The sequence below is a fragment of the Marmota flaviventris genome, chromosome 15, assembly GCF_047511675.1.
Source record: "Marmota flaviventris isolate mMarFla1 chromosome 15, mMarFla1.hap1, whole genome shotgun sequence".
Classification (NCBI taxonomy): Eukaryota; Metazoa; Chordata; class Mammalia; order Rodentia; family Sciuridae; genus Marmota; species Marmota flaviventris.
The window spans coordinates 78,788,488-78,801,777 of NC_092512.1; the positions used below are offsets into that span (position 1 = coordinate 78,788,488).

The window sequence follows — 13,290 nt, forward strand, 5'->3', positions numbered from 1 at the left end:
CGATAATGACTGAACAAGTGAGTACTGTTTTTGAAACTCTGATATTCGAAGTACAGTTCAGAAACATGATAATAATTCATGTTGGTCTCTGAAATGAGGCTATTTTTATTCAATCTTCCTATCATTCTTATGGGATAGGTGCTATTATTATATTCATTTGAAAGATGGCAATACTGAGGTAAGCAAGTTTAAGTACCTTGTCTAATGTTAAAGATGGTGAAACCACAGGATTAAAATTCAGGCCCATTGACTTTCTAATCACTATGCTAAAATATTTCAAAGTAGTTGTTTGGATAAATGTAGGGCATGAGTTGATTCTGACCTGTAAGTTCTAGTGAAATCTGGAACATCTTTTTTGCATGGCTAGGAACCTGGATTTAAAATAATTTATTATTTTTCCTTTACTATATTCTAATAGCTTATTTCTAAAATCTCGACCATTATTCTCATTCAATTCTTTCCCTAAATTTCCCAGAACTCCTATGAGCAAGGGTTACATTTCCCAGTCAGCTCTGGGTCAGAATCTTCTGGCAGTTATTTAAGCCGCAGAGTCAATGCCAATCAGCACAGTCATTCTGAAGTCAGTCTGAGAGTCAGTCTTTCTTCATTCAGCTTCTTATAGGAGACAGGTGGATAAAATAACAGGCTATGGCATTGCAATATTAGATCTGTTATGCAAATGACTATACTCTGCTTGAAAAATTGGAGGAAAATGCAGAATAAATGGTTCTTTAAGTGAGCCAGGATAGGACATATGCATTTCCTAGTACTATAAACACAGGTGGGTATCCTTTATTCTTCATCAATATTCTTCCATGCATCAATACTGTATTTTTGCTTTTAATAGATTAACAAAACCTAAGTTGGCTAATGGGAGGGGCTTTGGCATCAGGGGCTTGTTTAAGTCCCCAGGTGACTCTACTGGGCATCCTGGCTGAGAGGCCTTGTCTTAGATTCTATTTCTCATCTAAGAACCATTGGATTTGGTTCCAAACAATTAAAAGGATTGCATTCTTATATCTGAAAAATCTTGTCCTTGTCTTTTAATCAAGATGTAATAGAGTACCTCAAAATTCCTTGATGGAAAAAACAATTAGACATTCAAACAGAGTTGAAATTTGTTTTGCTAGAATTAGAAAAGTTTAGTGGAAAAGAGAATCATCACTAATGTAAATCAATTATGTTGGTAATCTGTTTAATTACCACCATGTCGAGTGTGTTGTGAAATATATGACTGCAGAGGTGTTACTAATTTCTTTAATTAGCCACCAAGGACTAATAGTGAAGAGGATTGCTTAGTACTGGCAATGTGGAATGGAAGAAGGAGTGTCAATTTTTGGCCTAAAAGTTAAGCCTTGGAATTTCTAGTTCATCTTCCTCTAAAACAATGGGGAAATTGACAACAATACAATAATGCATTGAATGTGTTCTGGAATGATAGTCACCACAAATTATTCAAAGCAACATCTGAAGACCTACTGAATATGAAAGAGGAGTTTATAATGCAGACTGGATGAAGGAGACCAGTGACTTGCTGTGTGAAATTCACCTGCATTCATGAATTTTAATATTATTCTCCCCTGCAATATACATATAACATTATCTAAACACAGTAAAGATTAAAATGGTCTCTGTAAGTATATGTGAAGTACTGATAACTATATTTCTAACAATAATGCATGTAACATATCATCTTATGAAGAATGTTTTCCTGAATATACTTGTAATTCATATAATTTTGAAAAAAATGTTCAGTGTTAGGAAGTTTTCTATGTGAGACTCATCTGGATAGTAATCATTTGGAAGGCACACATTGTATTAAAATTTCTCTCTCTCTCTCTCTTTATACACACACACACACATATATCCATACTTATTCAATGGCCCTTTCTATTTTATTAGTTTTGAGTATATTCTTCCATGCATCAAAAATCTAAAGAATTTTCTTCATATTCAACTTTTTTCACACATGCATCTATTAAAGTTTGTTGGCTTCTGCTTTGAAACAGCAACAATACAATAAGCAAAGACTGTTTCAAAGAAGAATTTGTGTGTGTGTGTGTGTGTGTGCGCATGCACACACGTGCATGCATATGCATGTGTGTGTATATATGTGTGTGTGCATATGTGTGTTTTCTGTCAGCACAGAGAAGGCCATGAATCCTGAGTCATGTCCAGGGAGGAGCAGGATTCTGTAACCTCTTCTGTCCAAGAGTCCCTTTTACTTGAAGGAGTGTCATAGTTAGTGTGAGTTCCATAATAAAGACACAGATGAGGTGATTTAAATGACAGAAAGTTATTGCACACAGTTCTGGAGACTGGAAGTCTGAGATCAGGTACCAGCAGAGCCAGGTTCTAGGGAAGGCCCTGTCTCTGGTTTGCAGATGGCCACCTTTCACTCTGTGCTCATGTGGTGGACATAGAGTACTTGGCATCTCTTCTTAGAAAGACACGGGTTCATGGGATCAGGCTCCACACTAAGACCTCAGCTAACCTTAATCATCTCCTTAGAGGTCCTCTCTCCAATACAGTCATGTGGGAGTCCATGGCTTCTGTATATGCATTTTGGAGGGTCATAATTTATTTCACAGCAATGAGGGTCTTATCTCTGATTTACGGTGAGCCCAGCATTATTTTCACTGCTGTAGCAAGCATACAATGCCAAGAACTATAGTGGATCACAGGGAAATAAAAAGCATGATACTTATTTTAGGCAATGTCATGTCTGAATTTGTACCTTTGTGCTGTATGATAAGAAATTGGGAGCTGAAGTTTTATTCACCTCTAAATGTACTTCTTTGTATCAAACCTGATCCCTGAGGAAACTGCACAAAGCTGGTTGTCCAAACCACTAGCCTGTGAAGGATACTAAGTAAGAGGCAAGGGAGCATGGAGCTGGAGATCAAATAACCTTCCAATTATCAGCCTCCTGGGCACTCAGTCCTTGAAGCCTTCCAGCCTCTGTGTTCAGTTGGTTTCAGATTTACCTTGGCTTTTTCTGGCAGAAGAAAGCTCATGTTTCCTTGAATAACAAGTCAAATTATTTAATGTGAAAGTGAAGGGGAATCCAATATACGACATTATACAAATGGCTGCCAATGTTCACTTTAGGAAGCAACCTATACATGATGGTCTCTGAGGATCTTGCTCATCCAACATACTCATTATATAACCAAATAACACCCAAACCAAAGCAGTGACACCAAACATAAGGCAAGACATGGTGTGTGTGTGTGTGTGTGTGTGTGTGTGTGTGTGTGTGTGTATGAGATGGCCCTAGAATGTACTACCCTATCATGTCCTTTGGATATAATTGATAATAATAATGATAAAGTGGGAAACTAACATGTGCCAATGTCTATGCTAAATGGACAATTTCAATTATTTCTTATAAAAATTCAGTGATAGTGGTAAATGGGAAACAAAATGTGGCAACTGATAGAAAATGATGGAAAATGAGGCATTTATTTTCTCTTCATTTTTTTCCCCCTGAGGTACTAGGGATTAAACCCATGGGTGCTCTACCACTGTGCTACATCCCCAGCCCTTTTTGTTTCTTATTTTGAGGCAGAATTTTGCTAAGTTTCTGAGGCTAGTCTCAAACTTGTTATCTTCCTGCCTCAGCTTCCTTAATCGCTGGGATTATAAGCATGCACCTCTATTCCTGGCTCCTTTCATTTTTAAGAAAAAAATTTTTTTTGACAAATGTGATGGTAAAGGAAATTAGTGAGAACATGAAGATGATGCTATACTTAGTGTGAACCAGGGAACCACACTGGATGCAGATGTCAGCACAGGCTTTCCTGATGCAGTCTCTGAAGTCTGCAGCCCTTAAATTCCATTACTATTACTTATAATAAATATGGTCATGGCTGGGCATAGTGGTGCACACCTGTAATCACAGTTTCCCAGGAAGGCCCAAATAGGAGGATTTCGAGTTCAAGGCCCCACTGGCCACTTAGTGAGTCCCTGTCTCAAAGTGAAAAAAAAAAAAAAAAAAAAAAAAAAAAAAAGGACTAGGGATGTAGTTCAACATCCCTGGATTCAATTCCCAATATCAAAAAGAAAAATAATAAACATGGTTAAGCGAATGTCCTCAACTGCCTCACTCAACATTCAGAGAAGCTCTGAAACTACTTGAATAGAATCACAATGCCTGATTTATGTTTCAATATTCCATATCCTGAAAAAGAGAATAGAAGTGTTTTAAAAATAACTTGTACATCAAAGATATACTTTAAACACAATGTATCATATAAAATTATGAGATTTAGAAGCACATAGATTTTACAAAATTTTAGGTCAAAAAATACCCAAGGACAGTTCATTCTAATGTCAATGCTTGTTTGTTGAATTTAAATAAAATATAAATACTGCTGTGCTACTTTATAGATGGGAGAACCAGAGAACAGAGAGTTAAGTGCCTAATGTCACACAGCTCACTGAGAGAACGGACTGGATTCTCACTATCCCCTTCAAGGGCATACCCTCAATGACCAGAATGTCTGTCACTAGGCCCCCACTTCCCACCACCTCCCAATAGTGTCAACCTGGGACCAGGTCTCTAACACATGGGCCTTTGGGGAACATTCAAGATCCAAACTATCTGGTAATATACACCATACACTGTGATGATAGTTGTTGACAATAAAATATGTTCTTTTATGCCATTTATAGCCCAGGAATATTAAGAGGCTGAATTGAAGAGATGGTAGCCCTGGCTTCAAATTCTTTCATGAGTATTAAAGGTTGAGAAGAGAACTTAAATCTTTTCTTATCTTGGTGAAGGGAGGATAAGAATAAAGAGCAGAAAACCAGTGATGGCATAAAATTAAAATCAATACCTTGTCATTAATCCTAATCAAATGATAGTTATAGATTACAGTCTCGATCTGGAACCGACAAATTTTTGGTATATTTTTTACTATATTGACTTTAACTAGTGTTTTTGGCCAACTTGACTGTTTCCTTTTTTGGACTGCTCTCCTATAGTATATGAAAAAGATTTTCTTAAGTCTGCAATTTTTATGACATTTATTTTAAAGTTAGAATTAATGTAAATAACACCAGCTACTTTTAGTATATTGGAATCACTGGGTAATTTTGAAATGGATAAAGGGTCTTGTATAAATTATGTGTAAGCCTAGAAAATTTGCCTGAAAATAAATTTGTAACTTTTCTACCAGAATAATAAAAGTCACAAAATTGTGACTTCTGATGTGAATCTAATTTATATATATATATATATATAAAATTTGTAGAGTGTATTTAACTATTGTATTTTTTTGTGGTGCTAGGAATTGAACCCATAGGCAAGTGCTCTATAACTGAGCTATACCTTTATTCCTTTACTATTGTATTTTTGTGTCATTTTTTTTGCATTTCAATCTGAATAAGTTGAGAAAAACTCATGCAACTCCACTACAGTCTATTTTCCATGGGGAAGATAAGAACATTCTTTTTCTTTGTTAAGGCAAAGAGGATTTTTGGTGGGAGAAAGCTGACCATTTTAGACCAGGATCTACCACACTAGTGAGTTATGGTTTAATCATAGTAAACAAATTAGTTCATTTTAACTTGAAACCTTAGAATCATTGTGTTTCATGAAGTTGGGAAGAGGTATTCATCTGGTGAGTCCCTCCCTCTGTGTTTTCTATTGCTTTTTCCCTGGGTTTCCTTTGGGCTATGCTCTAAAAAAAAATTGCCCACTCCTTATTCTCCTAGCTCTTATTTATAAAAATTTTGATTTGTTACTAAATATTCAAATATAATGATGTGTCATTTGATGATGAAGATACAATCTGAGGAGTGCATTACTGGGTGATTTTGGCCTTGTGTGAATATCACATAGTGCACTAACACAAACCTTGGTAGTGTGGCCTACTATGTGATCCTTGAAAAAGGAGCAGAGACATCAAACACAATGTCCCTGAGAAGCCCTTTCCATTCCTAAAACTCTAGCCAAGTGGAGGGGACAATGAAAACAGGCCCAGACCAGAATGTTGGAAAGGTGTTATCTGACAGAACACTGACTCCCTATGTGCACACTGGAAACTAGGCAAGCAAGTGTTATTTGTAAGAAATATTCTTTTATGTACGTCTGCCAGTGGCAGCTATTCTTTAGAATTCTGGTCGTACAAAGAAGGAAGAGAACTAAGAAGGTCAATGCATATGTAGCAGAAGCTATGAAAACCCTAGCTCAATAGTAACAGGACAAGAATGCTACCTGTCTTAATGGCCATCACTGAACTCTGTTAGTCTACATTTCAATCAGATCTATGTCTCTGGTGTTTTATTTGGTCTCTTGGCAACCTACCCGACTGCTTGAGTATTGCCAGACAATGGATAGGACCTCTATCACACATCTTGATTATACAATACAGCCTATTGCTCCTAGGCTACAAATCTGCATAGTATGTTACTGTACTGAATATTGTAAAAAATTACAACACAGTGGTAAGTATTTGTGTCTTTAAATCTTCTAAATCATAGAAAAGGTACAGTAAGACTACTAGGTGATAGGAATTTTCAGTCTCATTATAACATGGGACCACTGTTGTATATAAAGTCTATTGTCAATCAGAACATCCTTTTGTGGTGAATGACTGCTCATGTTGAGGATATTTGGTACCTGAGGCAAAAATGTTTTATTTTCTTATTGAATTTTCTCATTTAAGACTTAATTCTTCCACATCCTTTATTCCCTCATAAACTTACCACTGCAAATTCCCATGTGAATCAGATACTGAAATGATTTCCTTTCAAAATAGTTTAATATCTGTCATACACAAAGTTTTCTTTTTGTGTTTTTTGAAAAGATACATTTAAGTACAAAAAAAATAATTAAAGTAAAAGGTATTAAATATTTTTTCATACTCATTGGCCAAATCCCTGTAGATTTGTAACATATTTTATGCGTTGACAGAAAGAACTGAACTATGGACGTTATTCAGGCACTGCTGTTCAAGAGGTGGGGTCTGGCAGGAGGTTTTATGTCATTGTGGGACCCTGGTCTGTTCTTCTTTTCTGGCCATGAGGTGAGGGTCTTGCTCCACTACACAATACCTGCCAAGATGTCCTTCCTCATTGCAGGCCCCAAAGCAACAGGACCAACCAGTCGTTGAACTGAAACCTCTAAAAGCTGAGTCAAAATCTTTTCTCTTTAGAACTTGATTGTCTCTGGTTTTTGATACAGTAATAGAAAATGATGACTGTACCCAGGAGTTTGGCTTATATTTAAAACTGACTGTGTCTGCTTTGGCCTTGGATACTTGTGGCTATTTTGATTCTACTCATGATCAAATTCAAATTTGGATGGTAAATCCAATGGAGACGAAAGTTGAAAGAGTGGTTTGGATCAAGTTGGGCTATGGCGATGTTATAGTTTGGAATAAAAAATGTCTCCCAAAGAGTTCATGTGTTAGTCAATGTAGCAATGTTCAGAGGTGAAAAGAATGGATTGATCATTTGGATAGACAGAGTATTGGTTGATAACTATAGGCAGAGATGGCTAGAGAAAGTAGGTCACTGGGGACATGCACAGGTGGACTATATCTTGCCCTTGGCCCTTCTTTCTAGCAACCATAACCTGAGCAGCTTTCCTCCTCATTCCCTTCCGCCATGATGTTCTGCCTCACCTCAGGCCCAGGGCAATGGAGTCAGCCAACCATGGATTGATCCTTTGAAGCCATGAACCCCAACTAAACCTTTCCTCCTCTGAGTTGTTCTTGTCAGGTCTTTTGGTCTCAGTGACAACCAGCTGACTAACACAGGGGATTCTAAATGCATCCTTTGAAACTCTACTTATGGATGTAAGTATAGTTGCCTTTATCCCTCTACTAACCTGTGCCAAAGAATTGCATGTGGGGAGGAAGACATATTGTCTTGAAATCGTTCAGTGATATTAATCAGTTGTGCCTTTGTTTTGATGACTTTTGATGACCTTCCTTAGATGGTTTTTCTCAACTTTATTTTCTATTTAGAAAATTTTTTTCCATTTTACCTTAAGTCAAGCCAACTTGCAAATACTTAACTCCAATGAGTAGCTATTTTCTTCAGAAGGGCAATGCTTTTTTACCGTGTTTGAGATTAGCCCATCTCATTTGATAACCCAAACGCAGTTATGCTAGTTGGGTCTTTGCAGAAGGGAAAAACATAAATAAAAAGCTGACTTTTATTATCAGAGAGGTTAGGAGGATGTGACTTCTTCTATTATTTCTCTATTACTTCACAGAGTCTGATATAATCTTTTATTAGACTTTCTTCACCAGCTGTTTGGAAGGAAATTAAATGGGCAGTCTATGAGCCCCAAGGAAGCATCTTTGCTGTGTTAAACCTAGGTGGATGCTTATATTTATCAGAGATTTTAAAATCTAAATGTGTGCCAGGTTAGTATGGTGTACAGTGCGCCTCAGTGGAACATCATTCTTTTAAGATTTCATGGAATCAATCTCCACTTTATTTATTTCCTTTGATCAGTAAAATGAAAGGTGCTAGTAGGTAACTTTCTAGATAGTTCACCGACATTTTGGTTTTCTTATAAATATAATCATGTTCTTTCTATCTTGTTTTACTTTAGCATTAGGGCTTACTGGGAGTGGGAAATTAAGCTGCTTATTAGAAAAATATTCAGATAAAAGCCTTTTAATATATCACTGCTCTAGGTATAATACTAACTGCTTCAATTCATAAAGCTAACTGGTTTTCTGATAACAAACCAGCCCCTTCCTCAGAAAAGGTAAACTAATGACTCAAATGAGGAAAGAAAGATTAGCCAGGCATTGAGTTGATCAAAAGAAAAGCTATGGAATGCAACTCACAAATATGCAAAGCTCTCCAGTGGATTCATGTATTAATTTCTTCCTAAAATGAAGTAAAAGATCTGATGACTGAGATGGTCATAAATTGGAACTGAATGCAAAGACTTGAAAGAAATCATGAAGAACCCAAAGTCCAGTTGTGTTGATGTTACCCAGATGGTTAAGCTTCCTGATGCAGACTGTGGCTCTTATGTTTCGTTAGATGTCACTGTAAGCTTGCTGTCGTTCTCATCCTTGACTTATAGCTGGGCTCTGATTCCCTAACAGCATACCAGGAGACATGCTGTGGTCAATCCAGATGCAAGGTGTCTAAATCTACAATATACAGAAATGTCTTATCTCTTCATCAGGCATGAAGATGGCTCTCATCCTGGAGCCTAATGCTTCCTGGATTTCTAGCAATGAGAATAAAAGTTAACTTTTTAAATTAGATGATTCTTTTGGAAAACGTGTCCTCCTTCATTTTGGAAACATCAGTTTACCCAAGAATAATTTTCTGTCTTCAGTTTGGCTAGTGTTTGACTTCATTTTGAACCAGTAGTGACCTCATCAGATGTATTTATGGTGCTGTATCACCTTTCTTTTCATATTTTTAATTGGTGCATTATAATTATATATAGTAGTGTGATTTGTTTTCATATCTGTAATGCACACAATGTGACAATATAATCCGGTCAATATCATTCCCCAGTATTTCCCTTTCTTCCTCCCTCCACCTATTCCCTTTCCTCTACCACTGTCCCTTGATTTTCATGAATTCATCCCCCCTTCCTGTTGACTTTATTTTTCTTTTTCCTCTCCAGCTTCCATAGATGAGAGAAAACATATGACCCTTGACCTTCTTCTGAGTTTGGCTTATTTCACTTCACATAGTGCTCTCTAGTTCCATCAATTTTCCTGCAAATGACATAATTTCATCTGTCTTTTTGACTGAATAAAACTCCCTTGTGTATATGTATCACATTTTCTTTATCCATTCATCCATTAATGGACATCTAGCCATGCCATCACTTGATGGGAACTGCAAATATTAGAATTTTAAATATAGAGGTTAATTAGATAAGAAGATTTATCATGTTGTCATCCTTACCAGAAAACTCAGGGCCACCCAAGATTCCACCCTCTTTCTCTAACGATCCAAAAGTTCTTCTTCTCATTTAACTCAAACCTGCCTGTATAAATTGTCAACTTAGGCCTTTGACCTCACCTCACTTTCCATCCTGTACAATGTTCTGCTTGTCAGTCCTGCAAACAGCCAAAAGAATTCTCTGTCGAAAACACAAATAAGATTGTGCTATTCCCTCAAAACTATGACATGAATTCTAAATACCTGTAAGATAAGGCCACGATCCTTCTGCCTGACTATAAGGCTCCTGTGCTCCTAACTCCATTTCTCTGTACCCCAGGGCCACAAGCGTCCTTCCCTCCCCGGGTGATTTTGCACCATCTCTTGCCACCCTTATCTGTGGCAGTGCTTGTGTGATGAGATTTGTTACATTAAGAAATATTATGAAAAAGTTGTTAATTGAGCAAAATTTTTCATTCCAAAGGAAAAGGATTTCTATTTTCATTTAGGAAAATGCAGTATAATTTGACAAAAGACTGTATGTATTTTCTCAAAATATAGATTTACTATTTTATGAACAGAAGAAATTATTGAGACCATCAGAACTGTGAACTTCAATATCTGTGATATATATATATATATATATATATATATATATATATATATATATATATACACATACATACATAACCAACACTCTGGAAGTAGACTGAGGGCTGTCAGGCGAGGGCTCATTATCACCCTTAGCATACCTTATTACAGGGACTATTTCTTGAAAGGTGGCTGGGCTATAAATTCCTTGAACACAGGAACTTTAATCTCTATTGATTATACTTGGGATGTCCTAATTATAATTATTTTCAACCTCATGTAGAAAGCTTGGAAAAGAAAGATAGCAAAACTCAGTCCCACAAAACCAGACATGGTTGCTGCTATGGTTTGGATATGAGTTGTGCCCCAGAGTTTCATGTGCTAGAAGCTTGGTTCTCAATGTCAGGTATTGAGAGGTGGTGAACCTTGAAGCATAGGGCCTACTGGAAGGTGATTGGGTCGCGTGGGAACAGTTCCGGCAGAAGAAGTTCAGTTCCCCTGACAGTAGGTTGTCATAAGAATGCAAGCCTGGCTTCTTCACAGTGTCATGCTTCTTCAGTGGCCATGTGATCTCTCTTGTGTGGGATCTTACCATGTGATGTCATCAACCATATTATGACAAAGTCAACCCTCATTAGAGGATGACTTGATTAGGTCACCCTGACCTTGCACATTTCAGCCTCTAAAACTGTGTGCTACTGTACTTTATAAAATATTGTAGTTAACATTTTTCCTATTCCCTGCTAGATTTACCTCTAGTTACATACCATATATAATACAGTTGGGATAATGGCAATAGATACACTTTCTTAAAAAACATTACATCATAATTTTACTATGTTTTATTATTTTTGAGAATATATTTCTAGAAATGGAATTATTGGACCAAAGTGGTTGACGTGTCAGGGCTTCTAAAACATAATGACAAATTGCTTTTAGAGACAGGTGTTAACAATTTTCACTTCCAGCACACAGGTGTTTGGTTTTGTTAACATTTTGGTTACTATTGAACACTTCATATTATTATTAGTTAACCTTTGGCCATATCATATTATGGTTTAATCACAAGATGAAAAATTATATTTGTATTTCTTTTGTTATTAAGAGAATGGTAGATTTTCTTAAGTCTGGTATTCTTTTGAATTTATTTTATTGTGAAATGTCCCTCTATTGGCCCTTGCTATAGTTTGGTCTGGAATGTCCCCCAAGGTTCTATGTATTAAAGAGTGGTCCTTATCTTTGTGCTAATGGGAAGTTATTAAAGAGGTGGAGCCCAGGAGGAAGTCATGGAGAAGAGTGGGACTTCAAACCCTTGCTGTCTTTCTCTTGGGCATGAGGGGTGTGGTTTTGCTGCACTACATGCTCCCTGCCACAGTGTGTGCCTTAGCACAGGCCCCCCAAACAACAGGGCACTAAAACCTCCAAAACCGTGAGCTAAAATAAGCCTTTTATTTCAATAAGTCAATTATCTCAGGTATTTGGAAAGCTGACTAACCTAGATTGTATTCAAGTTTACACAAGGGTTTTGATGTTTTTCTTATTGATCTATACAACACAAAATATTAAGTGGAATGACCCTTCTAGTAAATGATAATCATTTCAAGAACACAGGGCTTGATGAGTGTTTTAAACAGTGCCTGTGTGTATGTATGTGTGTGTATAAAGGGTGGTGGGGGGGAAGGAAGTGAAATTAGGGAGGATGGAGTATATCTCTATATATCTATAAAAAAGTATATCTATATCCTCAAATTCACAGTGGAGGAAGTGAAATGAGCACTGCGCTAGTGACAGAAAAATATTCAATGTATTCACCGAATAAGAGATAGTTGAGTTCCCAGAGAGGCAGAGGTGAACTAAGAGAGTCCATCTGTGCACAGCTAAATCAGTGGCACTTATGGAGATGGTTCCATCCTGTGGGGACTATGATTTTGGTTGCCGAGGGAACAACTCCTGGCATTTGAAGAGTAACAAGCAGCACTGGGGCATTTATCAATAGAGGACTTTCCCCATATCCTCCACTTTTAAATTTCCCTCCAGGTGTTAGTCTAGGTGAAAAACTTATGAACTTAGAAACCAACTCCAGTTCACATGACAGGATGATAGGATTGGTGGTGAAGAGAACTGTAATACCTACAAGCAGAATAAGACTGGAAGGGAATAAAAGGAGAATTATTTAGATAGATTTGTTTGTATAATTAAAAAAAAACAACCCTGACAAATGTCATTTTATTGCTTCACAGGGAATTACCACAAACTTTCTGCGCAATGACAATATCCATTCATGGTCTGTCAGTCTGTCATCTGGGTGTGGCATGGATAGGGTGCTTGCTCAGGATTTCCTTCAGCTGAAATTACTTGTCACCTGGGGCTGCTCTCTCGTCTGAGGTACGGGTCCTCTTGCATGCCCACTCAGGTTGTTGGCAGCATAAACTTCCTTATAGTCATAGGGCTGAGTTCCTGTTCATGGCTGACTGTCATCTGGGACCATTCTTAGCTCTCAGTTGCTACCCACTTTTCTCTACCATGTGATCCTTACCTCTAAATAGCCATTTGCTACTTTGTGGTCAGCAGGAAAATGTTTCTGTTGTTTCAGATCCTTGGCACTCTCTTTCTCTGACCTCAGACTAAAAGGATTCACCAGAATAATTTCCATTTTGATTAAGTCAAAGTCAACTGATAAGTGACCTTAATTATATCAACAAAATCTGTTTTGCATGTAATATAATATAATAATGGTAGTGATGTCCCATTGTAGCCCCAGGTTCTGGCTACACTGAAAGACAGGGAATTATGAGGACATGTATATGGGAGTGG

The 13,290-nt window shown here is 37.2% G+C and overlaps 1 protein-coding gene across 1 annotated transcript in view; it reads left to right on the plus strand.

Annotated features, from left to right (window-relative positions):
- Pxdnl (peroxidasin like) overlaps window positions 1-13,290 on the plus strand; it is a 452,037-nt gene that overhangs the window by 106,486 nt on the left and 332,261 nt on the right. The gene's annotated exons all lie outside the window — the stretch shown is intronic.